This window comes from Eurosta solidaginis, chromosome 1 (assembly GCF_040869045.1).
Source record: "Eurosta solidaginis isolate ZX-2024a chromosome 1, ASM4086904v1, whole genome shotgun sequence".
In the NCBI taxonomy this organism is placed as follows: Eukaryota; Metazoa; Arthropoda; class Insecta; order Diptera; family Tephritidae; genus Eurosta; species Eurosta solidaginis.
In genome coordinates, this window is record NC_090319.1 from 136,465,430 (window position 1) to 136,487,612 (window position 22,183).

The following is a 22,183-nucleotide window of genomic DNA, read 5'->3' on the forward strand; positions in this document are numbered from 1 at the left end:
AGAGTTTGCGGACTGCCTTAACAAAGTTAATTTCTTTTTCTTTTTCTCAGATACGGCATTTGTTTTTGGCCTCTGCCGAATGATCAGCATCACCACAAAGAAGACAGCATTGATTACATTGGGAGTCATTACAGTCTTGTCTACCACATTTTAGACAGCGTTTTTTTGATTTACACGAAAATTGTGTATGTCCAAGTCTTCCACAATTTTTGCATTGCCTTAAGGGCGGGATAAAGAATTCCACCTTTAAGAACGTGTATTCAAACGTAAGTGATTTTGGAATATCTTTTCCAAGGAAACCAATTTTTATGGACGTAGTGGGTTCGAAATTGCCATTGTCGTAATTTTTTTTTGAGAAGCGCATTACTGAATTTGTGGGAATAGCAGAGATAGCATTTTCTTTAATGTAATTTTCAGAAAATTCTAATGGGATGCCCCTAATAACTCCAAAGGACTCAAGAGCAGTACGTGGGATAAAGCATTTTAGTCCCTTTTCCTTAACTTTTTCGTTTAAGACAAAATTGTTTGCAGAAGCCAAATTTTTAAAAGTTATCTTAAAAAGAGTTCTACCTACTAGCTGAATTGGCTCAATGTCATTAACTTTGAAATTTGTAATTAGTTTGTGCAAAGCCAAACCATTCTTGATTCTTTCATTTTTTAGTTGATCACATGAGGAAGAATCAACTAAAACGAAAAAAATGCCTTTAAAATTAGCTGGATACAAAATGGTGTTTTCGGCTGTACCTGAAGCCTTTGAAATATTAGGGTCTGTGTTTGTATTGGTACTTGTGAGTGTATGCGAATTTGAAGCGTTGCCATGTCTATTGGTATTTGTATCATTGTAATCAGCCATATTGGCGTTGTTATGTTCAGCCATATTGGCGTTGTTTTCAGCCATTTTGTTTGGCGAGCTGGAATTTTCTTGTAAAAGTAGAGTTGAACAAGCACCTGGTGCGTCCATGTCCATGTCTGCACCATATGCATCAACATTCATATTAGAAACATTAAAACCGCCACTTTTTATTTTTTTGAACCTCCCGTATTTAAATTAAAATTCGCATTTTTTAACGCATTCATTATTTTTGTCTCATTTTCACGTTTCATCCTCATGCCTTTGGCAAGGGTGACGTTAGAGAGAATTTCGAATGATGCCTCACTAGCCGTTGGCGTCGTCGACCCAGGAGTCGAGGACGCCATAGCGGCCTTAGTTTTTTTGGCCGCTGCAGGCAGTCTCAAGAGTAACACGCACTACTTATATGCAAAAAAAAAAAGAAATATCGAACACTAAAAATCAGCAAAATACTCACTCAGATTGTTGCAAGATTTGGTAAAAAATTGCAGTTGTTGTTAATTTTATTATGAAATCGCAAAATTTATTTAAAACCACTAAAGAAGTTTCGACAAATGGCACTTCTGTTATATGAACTTGTACTAATCAGAAAGATCACCAATTGAAAGAACACGTCCACACACGCTGAGAATTGCCGCGAGAATGAAAGAAAACCTCAAAGATTATACTGGTGTATGACAGCAAATTTATTTGCTGACTTCATTGTCACTTTTTTGTTGTGTTCACCATGGCTGCCACTTTCATCTGATTTTTATTGTTTTGCTTATACTACATTTACAGGCGCACAAATGAATAATTCCAAAGCATCTGCATTGCCTCATTCATTGAATGCTGAGTGGAATATCACCATCAGGCTTGTTCTGAATTCCAATTCCGATCAATTTTTTCGGAATCGAAATGGATTGGTGTTCTCAATTTCGATTCCTACCAAAAATTATCGTTTTGAAAAGTATTGCCTCTGAGCAGTCGGAATGAAAATTAATTGGCAGATTAAACACAAATGTTGCGCTATTTGTCTTTCAAATAATTTTTTTTTAATTCTTCGTTTTATTTGGAAGAGTTATGTGTAGTTTTTTGTTTAAATTTGAGTTAAATATGCATAATAAATCTTTCTTTAAAAACTTCTATCAAGAAATCTATTAGGCAAAGAAATCGATGCTGATCGAAATGAACTCGACCTGTTCTGAATTCCGATCCAGCGCATGCGCAGTATTAATCGAAAAACTCATTATTGCCATGTGTAGAGAAAAAATATTCGAGTGCCATATTCGAAGAACATAAAATCTAAGCACTTTTATTTTTGGTCCTATGTTTGTTATTCTATTGGCATTATATGAGGAATTATAATAATAATTGTTATTATTTCTAATTATTATAAAGTTATTGCTAAAATACATCAAAGTAGTACAATTTTCGAAAATATTTTCGTCCAATAAATTTGTCACTATAAAAAGTACGACTAATTGCAACCCTTATTTACTTCGATCAGCTGATATCTATTGCATTGTGTATCATACGAAGTGTGATAAAAATAAATATCTTACAAATATTTGGGAAAAACAAGAGATTTTGTAATGTAAGTATTCATTTGGCAGTTTTACTTTGCTTTAATTTGTTCCAAACCAAATATGGATATATATATGTATGTTCATATATTTCAGGGGAAAGAAACGAAACCCAAAACAGGAAGAAATCCTCTTATCCTTTATGCAAGGCAACGAAGCCATTGCTAAAGGTTTCACTAAAGGGGACAGAGTGGATGTAGAAGCAAAATGGGGTGAACTAAAAAAGTCCCTGAATGCTGTTGGTCCTCCGTGCAAAGATTTGGCTGGTTGGAAAAAGGTTTGGTTATTCTTGTTTGGTTATTCTTTACTTTAGCTCCCAACGGCTAAGACTCAGCAAAAAATTTGGGAAAAGGGATGGAAAGACGCGTTTTGACCGTATCAATAATTGGAAGTACATTTTTTTGTTTCTGTGAACATTTATTGGCACCTTTCTGAGTTGGCTGTATTCGGCAACGATTTAAAAAAAAATAACCGTTAACCGATCAATCACCGGCTACGCGATATTCAGTATTACTTTGCAGAACAGCTTTCTGCACTTTTCGGAACACTCTAAATGTGTGACTACAACAACCAATAAAAATTACGGAGTGTTGAACTTTGATTGCAAATATCTCGACAGAAATAAAAAATCGCCTTCGGATTATTGATAAGGTCAAACCGCGTATTTTTTGTATAACTCCCCCGGCATTTTTGAACGTGTTTTAGCAGTTGCGTGCTGTCGCAGAGAATAATCCAAATATCGATTGCAATTCGCTTATTGTAGTAAAGAATTGTGGAAGTCCACACCAAAAATACACGATTCCAAAAATGTTTAAAATTGACTTTTAAATGCACATCCCTTTCCCTGGCGCCCGCTTCTACTACTATGCTCAGTTCATTCGAAAAAACTTTTTTCAATTTACTTAAAATTATAAATAAGTGAATTGTGCTTTTCTGGTGTGGACTTTCACAGTTACTCTTTGTTTTCTTTTGGTTTTATTTCAACTCTTTTTTACAGTCTTGGGTCGATTGGAAGTCCACTGTAAAGAAAAGGTTGTCAGATAACCGGCGCGAAGTGAATTCAACTGGTGGTGGACCATATTCCCAAGAACCTATTTCACCGACTGAAGAAGCGATTGCGGTGCTCTGTAGCCTATATAAATCCGTGAATGGTATGGATGGCGTCAGTCGCTATGGACCCTCACAAGCTCCAACTACAAGCAGCAACCGGGAAGTCCCAGGTAACGGCGCTGAAAAGTCTGCTGATGAAAGCAGCGACAGCATTGCAGAGTCAACCACAAATAAAGCTGCTACAATTGAGCCACGAAATACATCGCGTGCACGTCGGCGATCTATTGACACTTTTGAAAAAATGTGCATGGAGCAAAATGCTGCATTTGATCGGATTGCCGGTGCATTCGATGAACTGCTAACATTCAAGAAAAAAGAATTGGAAATTAAAGAGCAGGAGGAAAAGGAGAGAAAAAGACATAACGAAAGATTGGAGGAAATAGAGATGCTGAAGTTGGAAACTTTACGAAAATTTTTGTAATTGCAATGCTAAACCAATGCTGTGAATATCGATCTCTATATGTACATTAGGGTGTCCTTTATTTCCCAAGTTGTTTATAAGCGGCACCCGCAAAATTTTGGTTAAGGCCTCATAAGTAATTTAAGAACCAGAAAATGTATTAATTTTTATTATTACTATTAATTTTGTAGAAGTCAATGGATTACAGGTATTTTTTTTTAGCAATTTTCGCCTACTTTGGCTTCAGTAAAATTATTTTAATAATTTTTTTATAAATGTATATGGTAGTGAGTGTTAAAAAATTTGTAAATATTAGTTTACAAATTATACAAAAATTTAAATAATTTTCGGAAAAACGTTTACGTTTGTAGTACTAATCTTGAGTCTATAAAAAAAAAAATTTTGTAAAGTTTTTGCAAATTTTGCATAAAGTGTTAACTTTTAATTTACTGTTTGTGTAATATACATATACCCCATTTCATAATCATAAGGTCACTCACGTGGACATGTTCCAATTAAATTAATTGCCAGTTAGGAGCCGTTCAAATCTGCGTCCTAAACTTTTTAAATATTCTTTTAAAGAAAAAAATTTCTAAAAATTAAAATAGATTTTCCCAGACTTAGGAGTTATACCCCTAGAATCTAGAATTTGATAGAGTTTCGGTTTTTTGATTTGAAGTATTTCAAAAAAATTTCAACGTTTTTCAAAACTTTTTTCAACTTATTTAAAATTTTTTATTTAAGGCGTATATTTGCAAGGCTCCTAACTTGGAATTAATTTATACAAAAATTTAAATTTAAACGAAATGATAAACAAAATAAGAACTGTTTAATATGAGTGACCTTATAATTATGCATATATTTGAATAGAAAATTAGGAAACATAATTTTACTGAAGCCAAAGCTGAAGAAAATTGCAGGAAGTTGCCTATACGCAGACTTTGGTTTGGATAGAGATTCGAATCACGAATCAGAAGCATCTTTGAATTGAACGGAGAATCAAATCACAAGTAAAATTTTTCTTTTATTTGAACAAATTATTAAAGACGCGAATAAAACGATTGTCAATTTAACACTTTAATTTGACCAGCAGTGCACCTGTAAAAACACATGTATATATTTCAGGGACGTTCTTGTTTCAAGAGGATCCATTAATAATAATACGTAGTTATTGGAATAAAAGTTATAAATCACCATTATCAGTATAATCAATTTATTTTACCAAAACTAATAAATATGAGAATTTTTTTTACAGAGTAGTGGAAAATTAGAGGAATATCAGAGGAAAAGGAAGAGGAGTTAGGAATGTCAGAAGCAAAAGACTAAGGAGTGTGTGATGAAAAGTGAGAGGAGGAAGGTGGAGAAAATAGGAAGAGAAAACTCAAGACCCTGAGAATGAGGTTTCCGCAAGAAAAGTGCGAGCGACCTCATTCCTGACCTCTGCTGCATCTATAATGACCTGCTCAATTGGTTCATGCTCCTCTTCGGTTTCAGCATTTCTATCTGGCATTTCGTGATTTCTATCATCTTCGTTGCTTGGAGGCAAATGTTGTGTAGCGCAGAACAAACATTGATAATCTGCGCAACAAACTGTGGATCATAGTGCAGAGTTCCTTGCAAGCAACGAAACCGACTTTTCAATAACCCTATAGTACGCTCAACCATATTGCGGGCTGTAGCATGCTTTGTATACATGTTCCATGCATCCGTGTTGTGGGTTCCTGTATGGTGTCAACATAAAACTTTCCAGGGCATAGCCAGAGTCCGCCAAAATCCAAGAATTTTCGGTACGATTATTGATGTAGAATTGTCTCACGTCACTTTGATTCCAAATGAAACAATCATGGCACGAACCAGGGTGACTTGCATCTACTGCTATTATTTCCATATTGTAATTGCAAACCTGTAAGACATTTCATGATTTCTAGCCAAATATTGTAATATTTGATAACATACTATCATAACATTAACGCTAAAATATCCCTTTCTATTGAAAAAGAGGGACTCGTCCACTGCTGGCTTTATTATTTTCACGTGAGTGCCACCTACACAACCAATGACACAAGGAAAATTAAATTGCCTGTAGAAATATTGCTTGGATCGATCCATCTCCACAGCAGATATATTCAATTGAATATTCTCTTCACAAATACAGTTCTCCAATTCCTGGATAGTATAGTGTAATATCTTCGAAAAACTACTTCTGCCAACATTTATGTCCTGATCCTTAGCTACACCCAGTTGGTATGATCCAGTAGCTAAACATCGGAGTGTAGCCGCTAGTTGCGTAGTTGGTGAAATAAGAGGATGTCTTTCTGCCAACTTGTTGCCTATTTTGCCGAGGAGTATTTTAAAAATTCCTTGTTCACGCGGTATGACTCCACAAATCTAAAAATTCCCAATTAGTACTTGAGCTTATACACTATCTTGAGAAACTTTGAATGGTACATTGGATAACTAGAGTTATTCTCGAGTCGACGAAAACGTTACAGAATTATACTAGTGATCGGCATGGGGATATCAAAGAACTGATGCAAATTCAATTTTCGGTATAATTATATTAGAAAAGTAGATTAAAATTCAGTCTGATGCTAGCTCTTAAATTATAACTTCGGAACGCCATACCTCTATCAACTTTAAGAAAGGTGACTGCAGTGGCTTCACCGAATTTACGGATAACGTCTTTGCTAATCTACCCAATTTATGTTGCGCAATAAAATTAACCAAAATGGCTAGGCGACGAGACGCCTTCAATTTTGTCGCCGCACTTAGTGGGCAGAAACTGCAAGGAAGCTGCAGGTCTGCCAAAAAAACTGCACTCACTACTGGGTGTCATTTTATGACTCTGTTTTTATGTAATCCTTTAACGTTAACGATAAGACCACAAATATAGCTATCCAATATTCCTCTGTAGGGTGTAGATACTCCCTCCATCCAGCAATTTTATTTAAGTATACATACTTGCAGTCCAGGTGCCTAAAGATATTTACACGGGATCTTAGCTCCCGATTTTTAGGATTCGCACGCACAATAGCACGTCTTCTTGCGTCTGCGCATCCAAAAACCATAGCTGCAGGTTTTTGTTAATTAAAATACAATTTTATGATATTTAAACCAAAACACATAAACAAAAACAGCTGATTAAACTGGTTATCGAGTCGGAATGAAAACGATTCGAAATCGACTTGGAATCAGTTTTTTAAATCGGAATTGAGAACACCAAATAGAAAACGAGTCGAAATCAATGTCGTTTTACTTTTCATTTCGAGTCGGAATTCAGAACACGCCTGCATATCTAAAGAGAATAGATACATATATTCTCTTTGCCTTATCACGGCTGCTGTTTCGAAGGGATATTCTGAAGGTTTAATGTGGCCATATAAATGTTCCCGAGATGTGTTACCGGAGCGTACCGGATCTGTATCCGGCAAAGGACCATCACATCGATAACACTCCCCAAAGCCTTCGGGGAGCAACCTTATCGCTACAACAACAACAGCAACATAAATAACAATGAAAAACCTAAAATTTTTCAAAATATTTATCTTTAATTTTGAAATTGCCAATTTAGAAAAAAGAAAAATTATTGACATTTGAGTGAAATCACCTTTGTTTTTATGTGTTTTAGAATTTTACAATTGTGTATTAATTGCGTTGACGGTGACACGTTGTGCCACAACGGCGGGGCATACGTCCGGGCTCATTAAAGTTTCTGGTACTGGTACCATTTTAGAGGCAGCGGCCAAAGGTCCAACAACGTTGGTAGGCATATTTGCATAATTCTGATTTGTAAATGGAGGTTATTTTGAATTTTGTGGGTATGTTAACACTTTCGTGTACGTTAAGCACTACAACGAGTTGCAATAATAGACAGGCAAATATTTTCAAAATTAACAATCTGACAAAAAAAAACATATATATTATAATGAATGCGAAAAGCTAATCCCTTACCATTATAAGGATTTGGTGTTATCGTGCGAGGCGTTGACTCCTGCGCGTTGTTCGAACGTGTATTAGTGTTACTACAGCCGCTGGTTGATCAACCTTCCGAAGTTTGTGACATTAGCATGGCATCATATTTGATATTCTCTAACAAAGACGTAGGTGCTGCATGATTATTAACACAAATTGGTGCTAAAAATATAAGAAATGATGAAATGAAATGATAATGAACTTGAAGACGACATATTGCAAAGGCTTCACTTGTAGCAATTTACATGTTTTAAGAAATGTGAACGTAGTAACTTTTCCGTTGCAAAATACTCGAAGCACTGATTGCAGTGAAATTCATGCGCTGTAAATAAAACCAATGTGAAATGTTTGGTGACCCATACATATCTGTGGCAATCCATAAACGGCTAGTCATCATAACTTAGCACATTTATACGAACCCATGTGCTCTAGGATATCAAAAACAGTATTGGCGGACTTTGAACAGATCTTAGTTAATGAGCTTAAATATCACATTTATGTTATGTGTAGCTAGTTTCCTCTTCTGCAATCATCAATAGGTTGCCACAAATATACATAATTTCGTTAGGAACATTGTATGGTACACTCCCAGTAAACTTTATATGTATATAAACTTACTATTATTTTCCGGTTGTCTACGTAGGTGATCAAACAGTGTAGTTTTAGTACGGAAAATTTCACCACAATTGTGGCATGCCACAAACTTTCTGTTTGAATGTGTCTGAATGTGCTCAATCAACCTACGACATATACTCCAATTGCATTGTACTTTTGGTCTGGTATCATTTGGTGATTTTTGAATTTCATACTCAAATGAGGCATTCACATAAAAATTTATTCTTTAGTTCGGGCAGTTTGTCTATCAGCGTAGGTAGCGCACTACATTTAGGTATACTAGGATTTTGGATAATTGTGCAGTTTAGGGGCCCCACCCTAAAATTGGGCCTTTTTTTTTTGAGTTAGGTATCAAAAGACGCGTATTCACGTCTAGATCAAGAATCCGAAAGCGGAAGTTAACTTTTTTAACCCGTTCAAAAGATATTAACGAAAAACCGAAAAAAGACCGCGGGTACTTCCGAAACCGGGGTTGGAAGCCATAGTATTTTTGCGCAGAACACCTTTCTGCGTTAGCGGCCTTCGGCCGCGCTTATAAAAAATAACCCTGGGCTACGCCATGCCAAGTCCGGGTGTGTGGTATAACCGTGGCTACCGCCACGGTGATGCACAATTTTTTTTGTGGGTACCAACACAACAACAACCACATGAAAATCGCCAACTTCAACTGCAAATATCTCCGGACAGATATAAAATCTTTCTTTTCCGCCTTCGGATTATTGTTCTCGAGATTAATACGCGTCTTTTGATACCTCACTCGAAAATCTTGGCCCAACTTTAGGGTGGGGCCCCTAAACTGCACTACTACCGGATTTTGTTCACATTCATATTTTCCTCTTATTAAAAGCGCAGTATAGTATCCGTGATAATATACATGTCCTCTGATTTCCACAAAATTATTTGTTTCAAAGTTTCCGATGATCACCGAATAATGCGCTACATTCTACATTATTTCCGATGACAAGGTACGGGCGGAAGCATCAATTATCCGATCGAACAGTCGTACTGACCGGACGTAATTTTTAATCGCTCTGCAACAATTTTGTATTGCTATATGTACTGTGACATAATTAATTGCATTTGTTGCTATATTTACTGTGACATAGTTAATCGCTTTAGTTGCTTGTTTTACTCTAATGCCTTGTATTTGTGGTCTTAGAGTTGAGCGCACTCAACCTAAGGTTCAATGTGCTAAGTGTTCATCTTCCCTGTGTGGGTGTTTTGGAGACTGACTTAGACTTTTTAAGAGAGTCTAATAGTGCTTTTTACTGTAAAGCTTGTGCGTGTGAGCGTCGTGGGTCGATTCGATCGCCGCCCGCCTCTCTTAAATCATCATCTAACAAAGCGTCATCGTGTATTGTAAATGACCTGCCCTTGCTGCCTGCTGGTTCACTCAATGAAGATATGCAAAACAAAAACAATCACGATAATTTGTGCAATATAGAAAAAACATTGAAGTCGTTAGTGTGTGATATTGCTGTGCTAAAAGGCAATGAAGAGAAGATTTTACGTCTGCTTAAAACATCAATAGACGAAGGTAATCGTTTACGTCGACAAGTCAGCGACTGCAAGTTAAGTTAAGCTCTATGCAGAATGCGCTCTGTAACTTGCCGCTGGCTACCTGTCGCTCTCGCTCTTCCGCTGAGTCATGCATTGCTGCTGTTTCCAATGTTCGTTCGAATGTGGGTATAATTGGTGCTGCTCATTGTAATGGTACTTCCTCATCGTCACACACGACAAGTGAAGAAGTAGTTATTATTTCTGCTTTGCCTGCTGCTTCTAAACATACAGCAGTTGCTAATACGTGTGCTATGGCTACTAATGTTGATGCTTGTTCTACTGTTAAAAATAGTGCTATGAACGTTGAAAACAACAAAAATAATTATTCATTACCAATAGCTATTAACAATGCTTCCACCACAGCTGTGTCTCAAACCTATGAGAATAACTCTGTTAATAATTCTGCTAATAGTGGTAGATCGTTTGCTTCGGTTCTTAAATCACAGGCTAATAACTCTAATGTTACCTGTATGGATGGCGCTGGTAATAAAAACAATGTTAATACCAAACAAACATACAAACGTCGTAAGCAGCCTAGCGCTGTCGGTTCGATTACAACTTCTGCACCTGGCTTATCATCATCTACTTCTACGTTCACATCTACATCTATTTCTACGCCTGCATCTTTATCCCCTTCTGCGCTGAAAGATAGCACTGAAAATTTCAAGCGTCGTATGCCAAATTTCGTTGGCTCTAATGCTAATAATGGGTTGGGAGTCGTTGGAATGATTTGGTTTCATCTATCGTCATTTCAGCCATCAGTTTCTTCTAATGATATTATTAGCTACCTGGCAAGGCATCTGAAGGCTGATCGGTCTAATTTTTCATGCAAAGGGCTCGTTAAGAAAGATACACCTGTTGACTCAATAACCAAAGTCAACTTTAAGCTTGGCGTTACTAATGCTGTTTATGAGAAAATTTTATCGCCAGACTTGTGGCCTGCTGGTGTGTCCCTTTTTTTCCTCAAGTGGAAAAGCAACTCCAGTTCACCTAGCTTCCAGCAGTAATGAGAACATAATTAACAAACAGCTTAAAGTGTATTTCCAAAATGCTTCTGGTATCAGGACTAAATCGCACATTTTGAGAGCATTTAGTTGCCAATTGGAGTACGATATGTTTGTTATTGTTGAATCCTGGCTTACTTCGGATTTCTTCGACGCTGAGTTCTTCGATCCCCAGCTATTCGTCGTTTTTCGTAAGGACAGGGATTGTACTAAAACTGGGCGTTCAAGATGGGGTGGCGTACTAATCGCTGTTCAACGCAAGTATAATGCCTCCCTTATTATGTTAGATAATTCTGATACCATCCTTGACCAGATCTGCGTCAATGTCCGTGGTTCTCCACTGTCTGGATCTCTATATCTGGTTGCATCATTCATATCGCCGAACAGCTTGGAAGAAATTTACAAAGCTCATGTTAACAATATATCGTCCCTTTTTTTAAATAAATTAGGGGATAATCACTTATGTGTTTTAGGGGATTTTAACCTTTGTGATATTTCTTGGTCTCATAGTTACTCTGCGTCAGGCCTATTACTTAATAATATTACTAAGTCTTTTGAGTCATACGTTATCGATAATATCTTAAGTCTAAATTTGCATCAAATCAATAGTTTCAAAAACAGGCTCGATAGAATATTAGATCTAATTTTTATTAGTAATGACATAAATTCTAATCTTTCTGAGTGCCATGCGCAATTCGCTCCGACGGATATGCACCATTCTGCTCTAATTCTTAAATTCGAATTTTATGAGTTTGGAGCTCGCTCTTTAATTGATGATTTTTCATTTAACTTTTCGAAGTGTGATTTTTCTGGACTCGATCAGGATCTAGCTCAAATAGACTGGGCCAATTTGCTTTCCATCTCTGATGTTGGTCATTGCTTTGAAATATTTAAGTTGACTATCTTTGATCTGTGTACGAGGCATGTACCAGTTGCGAAAAGGAAACCATATAGGGTGCCATGGTACACAACAAGGTTAAAAAAGTTGAAGAATTTAAGAAACAAGTTCTTCAAAAAGTTTAAAAGAACCAAAAACCCGTTATTTCTTACCAAATATAAACATTATGTGAAGGATTTCAACTGTCTAGAGAAGTTTCTTTACAGAAACTACATTACAAGCTTTGATACGAATATAAAGTCTAACCCGAAAGCATTCTGGAATTACGTTAAGTCGAAGAAATCTCGCTCCTCGGTGACTGCCACCGTCTTCTACAATGACAGACCTGTTAACACTCCCCACAATGTGGCTAACGCATTTGCTGAATTTTTTAGTTCTAATTTTGCTAATCATGATGCTAGTCCCTCGTCTGACTTCTCGTCTGAAATTTCTTCGTCCCTAAATTTTGGTTCAACGTCAATTTCATCTGAAGATATCTTCAGTGGTATCTCGAAACTGAGCAACTCTAAAATCTGACATTGATGGTCTCTCGGCTGCCTTGCTAAAAGGATGCACTTCCCTAGTTGTCCCGTTAGACATCATGTTCAATTTGTCACTTAGCTTTGGTGAGTTTATCGATGCTTGGAAATTCGCTTCGATAACTCCTATTTATAAATCTGGCAGTAAGACTGATGTCTGCAATTACAGGCCAATTTCAAAGCTTTCCACCGTTTCTAAGCTATTTGAGTGCGTTTCCAATCTTGTGGAGTTCAGTGAATATTTTATCTCTGCCTTTTCATCTGGTATTCAGGTCGACTGTATTTACACCGACTTTTCCAAAGCTTTTTATAAGGTATCGCATGATGTTCTAATTTACAAACTGTACTGCCTTGGCTTTCATTCGACCTTTTTGCAGTGGCTAAAATCATACCCAAGTAACAGATCGTGTGCCGTCTCTATTAATGGGGTATCATCAGATCCCTTTTTGGCGACATCGGGCGTCCCGCAGGGTAGTATTTTGGGACCATTACTTTTTGTCTTATTCATCAATGACATTAGCTCATGCTTCTCTTACGCTAGATTTCTGTTGTACGCCGATGATCTCAAAGTTTACTCTGTTGTAAATTTCGCAAACGATATGATTAATCTTCAAGCTGATATCGATAAACTTTACTCCTGGTGCATTAGATCTCATCTTTCATTAAATATAAATAAATGCTTCCACGTAACCTACTCAAAATCTCGTTCAAATCTCAACAGTTCGTTTAGTATCGCTAACAGTACGTTGCAGACTGTTGAAAAAATCAAAGATCTTGGGGTTGTATTTGATACAAAATTTATGTTCGTGAACCATATTGATTGCATCATTGCCCAAGGCCTATGCTATGCTAGGCTTCATTCGGCGTAATAGTTCGGAGTTTTCTGACCCGTATACTTTAAAAGTACTCTACTCCTCATTCGTGCGTTCTCATCTTGAGTATGCTACCATCATTTGGAGACCTTTCCAACAATTCTCAATCAACAGGCTTGAGCGAGTTCAAAAAGTTGTTCTTAAGTATGCTTTACGGTCATTAAGGTTTACATACCTCTTCCTCGATATACTGCTCGTTTACTTCTTTTGAATCTTAAATCCCTGGAAGCCAGGAGATCTATTCTCTCCTTGACTTTCTTGTTTGGCATTATCCACGGAGATGTAGACTGCGCTGACCTTCTTGTGGATATTAATTTTAATGTTCCAAGGAGGGATCTTCGTAATGTTTACCTGTTTTATGGTATCAATATTAGAACCAATTATGGAAGGAATGCGCCAATTGCACGTGCCCTGAACGAATTCAATAAGATTTCATCTTCTATTGAGCTTGATTTTTCTATGTGTAGGGACGCTTTTATAAATATTTTAAAGTCAGCTATATGCCGCTATGTCTGAATTTGGTTTCCCCGCAAAACTTATACGGCTGTGCAAAATGACGTTGAGCAACACCATCAGCTCAGTCAGAATTGGGAAGGACCTCTCCGAGCCGTTCGAAACTAAACGAGGTTTCAGACAGGGTGACCCCCTATCGTGCGATTTCTTCAATTTGATGCTGGAGAAAATTATACTAGCTGCAGAACTTAACCGCACTGGAACAATATACTATAAAAGCGTGCAATTACTGGCATATGCTGATGACATTGATATCATCGGCCTAAACACCCGCGCTGTTAGTTCTGCTTACTCCAAGCTGGAAAAAGAAGCGGTAAAGATGGGTTTGATGGTGAATGAGGACAAAACGAAGTACCTGCTGTCATCGAGCAAAGAGTCAGCGCTTATGCGCCTTGGCAACCACGCTACTGTTGGCAGCCATAATTTCGAAATAGTAAAAGACTTCGTTTATTTGGGAACCAGCATCAACATTAGCAACAACATCAGCACTGAAATCCAGCGAAGAATCAATCTTGCCAATAAATGCTACTTTGGACTAGGTAGGCAATTGAAAAGTAAAGCCCTCTCTCGGCGAACGAAAATCATACTCTACAAGTCACTTATCGTACCCGTCCTGCTATATGGGGCAGAAGCATGGACCATGACAACAGCAGATGAAGCGGCTTTGGGAGTGTTCGAGAGAAAAGTTCTTCGAAAGATTTATGGACCTCTACGCGTTGGCGATGGCGAGTACCGAAGAAGATTTAATGATGAGCTGTACGAGCTATACGCAGACATCAACATAGTCCAGCGAATTAAAACGCAGCGGCTGCGCTGGCTAGGCCATGTTATGCGAATGAAAGATGATGCTCCGGCCAAGAAAGTGTTTCTATCGGAACCCGCCTATGGAAGCAGAGGTAGAGGGCGGCCCCCACTCCGTTGGAAGGACCAGGTGGAAAACGATTTAAACTCCCTTGGTGTGACCAATTGGCGCCGGTTGGCGGAGCGAAGGAGCGACTGGCGCGCCTTGTTGGACGGCCATAACCGTTTAGACCGTTAAGCGCCAATTAAGTAAGTAAGTAAGTAAGTATTTAATTTTTTTTAATTTGTTTGTTATAAGAACTTATTATTTATTGTAAACTATATATTTACATGTATATTTTGTTATCTTTGTGTTAATATTTTTTGTATCTACCATTATTGGCAGTCTGTAAGACCTGAATCTTCATAGACTGAATAAATAAATAAATAAATAAATAAATTTAATCTTTTTTTAGAAGCCATTTCAACTTTTTTTTTTTAATTTTCAGCTACTCCTATGCTGTTTCTTGCTTTTCAACTTTTTTGCAATATAATATAAATAAAGCAGCTGACTTCGAACTTTGATTACATGAAAATGTCAAATTGAAAGTTCAATTATTTTAGGTCCGTTCCCCAACAGTGTGAGTTTCATCAGTTATCAGAACATTGTACCCTACAAGCATTGAGTTATATGCACATTTGTTCAACTATCGCATTAGCAAAAATTTCTGACAATTAAATCACAAGTGATATGAAAATTATATGTTGTTGTTGTAGTAGTTCTTCGCCCCATCCAATAGGTGCGACCAGTCAGAAATTGTCATCAATATCCTCTAACGGGAGTCCAAGGAAACTTGCAGTTTCAACAGGGTAGGACCATAATGAGAGGGGTGTTAAAGCCTTGGTTCCACTTTACAATTAAAGAGATGGTTGGTGTCATGTGGGCACACATTGCAAACAGGACATACATTTTGTTTGTCTGTTGATTCTGGATAGGTAAGAGTTTAACCTGTTACAGTATCCAGAACGAAGTTGAGCAAGAGTGACACGCGTTTCCCTGGGGAGTATGCGTTCCTCTTCCACAAGTTTTGTGTACTGTTCTTTGAGTACTGGATTAACCGGTCAATTCCCGGCATAAAGGTCCGACGCCTGTTTGTGGAGTCCGCTGAGGACCTGCTTGTGTTTTTTGGCTTCATACGGCTGAGTTCTCAGGTGCAGTATTTCCTCATAATGCTTAGGGAGATGACTCCTTAAGCCCCTGGGCGGTGTTAGCTCATCAATCAGATGTCAGTGGGATGTCCAGGTTTCTGGGTATTCAACAGGAACTCTTTGGTTAGCATCTCATTTCTCTCCCTGATGTGGAGTATTCTCGCCTCATTATGTAGATAGTGTTCTGGGATCATAAGAAGACAGCCCGTCGCGGTTCTGAGAGCGGTATTTTGGCAGGCCTGTAGCTTCTTCCAGTGAGTAGTTTTTACGCTTGGCGACCATATAGGGGACGCGTAGCAAGCAATCGGCTGGCCAACTGCTTTGTAAGTAGTAATGAGCGTTTCTTTATCATTTCCCCAAATACTGCCAGCAAAAGATTTGAGGATTTTATTACGGCTCTGGATTTTCGGTACAATTGCGGCTGCATGGTCACCAAAATATAGATCCTGATGAAGCGTCACACCCAAGATTTTGGGATGTAGGACAGTCGGTAGCGTAGTGCCATCGACGTGGATGTTCAAAATGGTCAACATTTGTGACGTCCATGTTGTAAATAAGGTCGCAGAGGATTTATTTGGTGATAATGCAAGGTTTCGCGAGGCGAAAAAACTGGAGAGATCAGGGAGGTAGCCGTTTATTCTGTTGCAGCTCATCGATCTGTGGGCCTGGGCCTGTGGCCGGCCATTATTGTACAGTCATCGGCGTAGGAGACGATAGTAACTCTTTCTGGTGGCGAAGGTAGCTTTGATATGTAGAAGTTAAACAAAAGTTAAAATTAAAAAAAAAAACAAATAATGAACCTTATAGTAAATTGACTCTTTTAAAGCTAATACTTACTTTCCCATAGTTCAACGTGATCTAGGCATACAAATATTTTTCAATATTTTTCTTCTAACGACAATTTGAAATAACTGTCTTCTGTTCCCTTTTTCTTTTTAGTATCACTTTCGTTATTGGTGACATATAGGAATCATTTATAATTCAAAATACACAACTGGTTAGTAAACGGAAATATACAATATGAAGCGTTCAGTTTATAATGAAGTGAGAAAACAAAAGAAAGAGTGTGAGCAAAGCGCGGAAAATTATAAGCGTTTATGTTCATTTGCTGAGATGGAAAGTGAAAAGAGCGGAGCTTTCGCCATTACGCCAAATTATTGCCCAAAAAATTCCTTTTCATTTTCTGATTCAGACCCCTGCTCAGAAAATGAAAACGAATTTCGTCCAAGTTTGGATACCAAGTTCAAAATATTAAAATCATGGGCAATGGAATGCAACATTTGTCAATCGCATATAAGTAAATTACTTGTAGCATTAAACAAAATGGGCTACAATGAATTTCCTTTGTGCGCACAAACTTTGTTCCAGACATGCATAAGTAATTTGGTTGTAAAAAATATTTCGGGTGGAAAGTTCGCGTATTTTGGTATTCAAGCGTATTTTAAATCTAAATCGTTTCCATGTTTGAATGAAAAAGACGAGGTTTTAATAGATGTTGGAATAGACGGATTGAACGTGTTTAATAGCTCAAAAAAAGTTTTGTGGCCGATTCTTGGGTCAATCGCAGATTTTCCAAAAGAACCCCTTTTTACTATTGCCTGCTTCTCAGGGAAACAAAAACCCCTTAACGTAAATGATTTTATGGAAGAATTTTGTAACGAAGTAGTATTATTAAGAAAAAATGGGTTAAAAGTCGGTTTAGGGCATCCAGTCTCGAAAAAGCTTGACGTTCGTTTATTTATTTGTGACTCGCCCGCGCGAGCTTATATTACGGGGGTTAAAAACCACAACGCTTATAATGGCTGCCCTAAGTGTTGTCAAGTCGGGAAAACTTTAAACAAACCAGTGTGCTTTTGTAAAGATTCCAGCGTATTAAGAACCGATTTTTCATTCAAGAATAGGAACGATCAGGCACACCACAGTTTGAGTTTTCGGGAAGAAGGAAATGTTTTAGAAGCAGCTAATTTTGGAATGGTTTCTCAGTTTCCTCTAGATCCCACTGCATCTTGTGGATTTAGGTGTAGCTAAGAAGTTGCTCGGTCTTTTAGTTAATAACTCTAACATTAGTATTATGAACGATAAGTTTGATTTAGTTTTTGCGTGGGTGCCGTCTGAATTTGGGAGAAATTGCAAAAATTTTAGTAACATGAAAATTTGGAAGTCTACAGAATATAGACAGTTCTTACTGTACTCCGGGAATATTTATTTTAAAGGATTGTGTTGATAATGATTTGTACTACCATTTCCTTCTATTACATACCAGTATACGCATTCTCTCCTCCGAAAAATCGTATTTGTCAGAAAATAACGCTGCGCAACAATTATTCTCGGAATTTGTAAATTTATTTGGAGATATTTACGGGGACCATAAAATTAGTTTTAATATTCATGTCTTATTGTATTTAGCAGATTGCGCAAAAGAAATTGGTCCTTTAGACTCTTTTTCAGCCTACAAAATTTGAAAATTATATGCAGCATTTAAAGAAACTTATAAAGTCCCCCACTAACATTTTGCAACAGTTATATTTACGACTTGAAGAAAGAAAAAGCTTAATCGAAGAAAAAAAATCTAAATTTGACAGTTTTATTATTAATCCTAAAAAATAAAAAGATTTATTTTGTTATAATCGAGATACGGGACCATTCAAAGTGACAGATATTCGTATGGAATTAGGAGAAGAGCTAGCTATCGGGTATAATTTTAAAGAAATAAGTAGTTACTTCTCCGAACCTGTCGAATCATTTCCTGCACTTGGTATCTTACTTGCGAGCGGTTTAAGTGAACAGCCATTACAAATTCCGAAACGAAATATTGAATATAAATATTTTTGCATACCTTTCCAATCTAGTAATATTTTAATTCCAATTCTACACCACCTCTTTCATGAGTTTGTAAACTAATTATACTTGAACTAACTTAACAATTACCTTCATTTAAACTTTTCTAACAATTTGATTTACTTTGTTTTTTTTTTTTAGAAATAAAATTTATACGTGAAAATATGGAGGCTGTGCCGTTCACTTCACCAGCGGCAACATCCACTCCTCGAGCGGAAAACAGAAAACAAGGTAGTTAAGTGTCAAAATGTTCTTATTTATATACAATTTTCGTCATACTTTCTCATTATTTCAGTTTCACAACCTCAGCACAGCAAGGTTTTCAAATGCAAAATTTTAAAAGCAACCCAGGTTCTAAGTTTACCAACCATGCCAGCCTTTCCTTCAAATAAAGGTAGCTATGTCAATTAAAGATAATTGTAAACACGTAATCTCTTACCCAATATCTTTCCTTTAGTTAAACCAATGCATCACAGTCAGTTTTCATACTTTTGTGACGAAACGGCATCCACTAATTCTCAGGCTGTGAAGAGACGAAAATTGGAGATCTCAACTAATTTTAATGGCAGTGAAAATCAAGGTAAGCAAATAAATTTATATATATTTATAAATTTAAAGTAATCCCCTGTTTCTACCATTTTAAAATTTTTAAAAACTCTTTATAACAGTTACACCACCGCATAATGCTATTGATATAGCGCCGTTGCAGGATGCGATGCATTGCAGCCAGGATTTATTGTTTAGTGGCTGTACAGAAATCTCCTCTGTGCAGGCTGCAGAAAACCTGAGGAGTCTTCACCTGATCCGCCAGTGCCAGTTCGCAACCAGAGCGAACTTTTTTCAAATGAAACTCGAACAACATCTTAGGAAAAAAAGACTTTATTAATAATAAATCCAATGACAAAACAATTTGTTTATTTTAACAGATATTATGGGTATGCTTCGTTTGATACTTGAGAAGCAAACAAACATTGAAAGGCGACTGGAGAGCTTGGAAGAAAATGTAAGCATTTACTAATTATAAAGCATGCGTTTATATTTATATACATATATTTAAAGTTTAGGCAATTCCCAAAACGGATGTGATGGCGCATCATAAAGTAGTACGGGAGTCCAAGGTTCTAGTCAAGCGAGTACACAAAATGGTCTGCAGAATTACTGGTGAAAGTGGGGAGGATATCCACGCTGATCTAGCTGTGATGCTGCCAATGAAGTCCATCGATGCTCTCTTTGACTTCGAAGAGAAGATATTGGAGAAAAATTTCGAAGACGCGGTAGTAAGTTTTTCCACTATTTATATTTGGTTTAATATTTATAATAAGTTGCAACGCTCTTTGCAGATTACATTTTTTTTCTCTCAAGAGCTCGTCCGGCGAACTTGGCAGTGTGATGAAGCACATTTTCACTGACGAGTTGCTTGACCTTTTTAACTGAGCTGGCGGAGGCGGAAAAAAAGCACTCTCAGCACTAAAAGTTGTGAACGTTGCTTTATTCGGTAATACATATACATATCTTTGGCAAGGAGATATTTATTTTAAATCGTGTTTTGCAGAAATTTTTAAGTTACAGGGCCGGATAAAGTTTGAGGACGACCACCGAAAATACGTAATCCAAAGTCACAACAGATGTAAACAGAGGCGTTACCTACAAAAAAAAAATAGTAAAACGTAAAACACACAGAACTGCGAAAACCGCATCAGCCATCACAAAACCTACGAGGTGTCTATCGCTAGTCCAAATTTAAAGTTATCTGCTGCAACAATCTATGGTATTTATCATTCACTCACCAGGACAAAGCCGCTGAGACTTTGCCATACTTTAACATACAATACTTGACCCCTTTTTAGCACAACTATTATTTTTGATTTTATTAAATTTTATAAATTGTTTCTTCCTCTACAGTTCAATTTCCGTATTGGATGGTAAAGATGACTTTCGCATTTTGTCCATAAATAACTGTGACAAGGTTGAAGATATCTATGCGCGTAAATCGCAACATATTATCTTGGTCGAGCGTTTCTTTAATAGCTCCCTAGTGGTGATGGTGACAGCAGAGAAACCCAACTGTTTACAAATGTTACACTTCAAAAAGAATCAAAATATCTGCCATTGCGTCTACGGCCCAAATATACACAGTATACGAATGAATCGAACGAGCCTAACGGATAGTTTACATATTCATGATATATGAGACTTGAAAATGTTACATCAAATCGAAAATATTGCACCAAACGAACTGGGTCTGAACTGTGATGATGGCATTAGACGGTGAGTTATTGAATAACATACGAAAACCATTTTAACCCATCTATTTATTTGCATTACAGCTTTAGCTTTACAAGTAGCAAAAATTGCTTCCGCCAGGCAATTGAAAAAGGCAGAGAAGCATTCATCACACTTTACGGATGATGCAAAGTCAGAAACTGCTGTTGTAACTGCTGCCACCGACACAACGGTCATCTCTACTTCGCCGAGTAGCGGCTGTTCCGACTAACTATCGAAGACAGTATCATCATATCTTTTGCCAACACAGGTCAGCGATGTGCTTACGCAGGACCGTGCCTTCGCTACTTTATGATGAATGTCAATTCCCACCAATGGCTATTGCGGTGCGCGATTGACCAACAAGACGACGGCGCAGTATAGATAAAGAACGTCTGACTGCGGCAGCGAGAGCTTAAAAAAAGGATTATGCATTTTTTTACTGGTTTAGTGTAGGCTGTTGCGGCGGCGTTTGAAGTGTGAAATTAATTAAAATTTTAATTTGACAGTAAATTTAAAACAAAAAACGCTTAAACTTTATGAGTATTGAATTATTATGAATATAATATAATGTAATATAACAATATTTTGCTACAGTGCTGGCCACTTAGATGACGCTGCAGCAATATAGCTCAAAGCTATTAATATATTTTTTATGTTATTATTAAAGTACATACTTACTTCGTTTTTATATGAACTGTATTAATTTAAGTTGCACTTTCATGTACATATATAATAAGGTATGTCGTGATCCGATTGCTGTCGGAATTAGACTTGAAACCAATCAATACTCCTGCTAAGGGTTGTAGAATTATTGCTTGAATGATAAGATTTAGAACAATAATAAGTCTGACTCAATCACTAGTCCTACATTTTTAAGTTCATACTTTACTTTATTACTTTCAAATTCAATTACGACAGCAATCGGATTCCACGACACCTTTTAATATTCTTGATCTGTAAAAAAGAGTAAATCTAATCTGAATTTCTACTTAGCTTTAAGTTGTAGACTTAAATTGATTCAAATAATTGGAGTTTTTTCTAAAGCTTAAAATTATTTTCTGTTCGCTTGGAAAAGATTTCAATTGGAAAACAAAAACCAATAAGGGCTATTTTCACAGTGGCAAGTTAACTTACATTCCACAGTTAACTATTGATTCTCAATTTCACTGTAGCGAGTTAACTAAAAGTTTACTGCCCAATGTTGGCGAGTTAAG

The 22,183-nt window shown here is 37.0% G+C and overlaps 2 pseudogenes; one reads left to right on the top strand and one right to left on the bottom strand.

Moving 5' to 3' along the window:
- LOC137237911 (WD repeat domain phosphoinositide-interacting protein 1-like) overlaps positions 1-22,183 on the top strand; it is a 68,590-nt pseudogene that overhangs the window by 10,767 nt on the left and 35,640 nt on the right.
- Positions 8,044-9,616, bottom strand: LOC137237905 (histone H4 transcription factor-like; annotated as a pseudogene).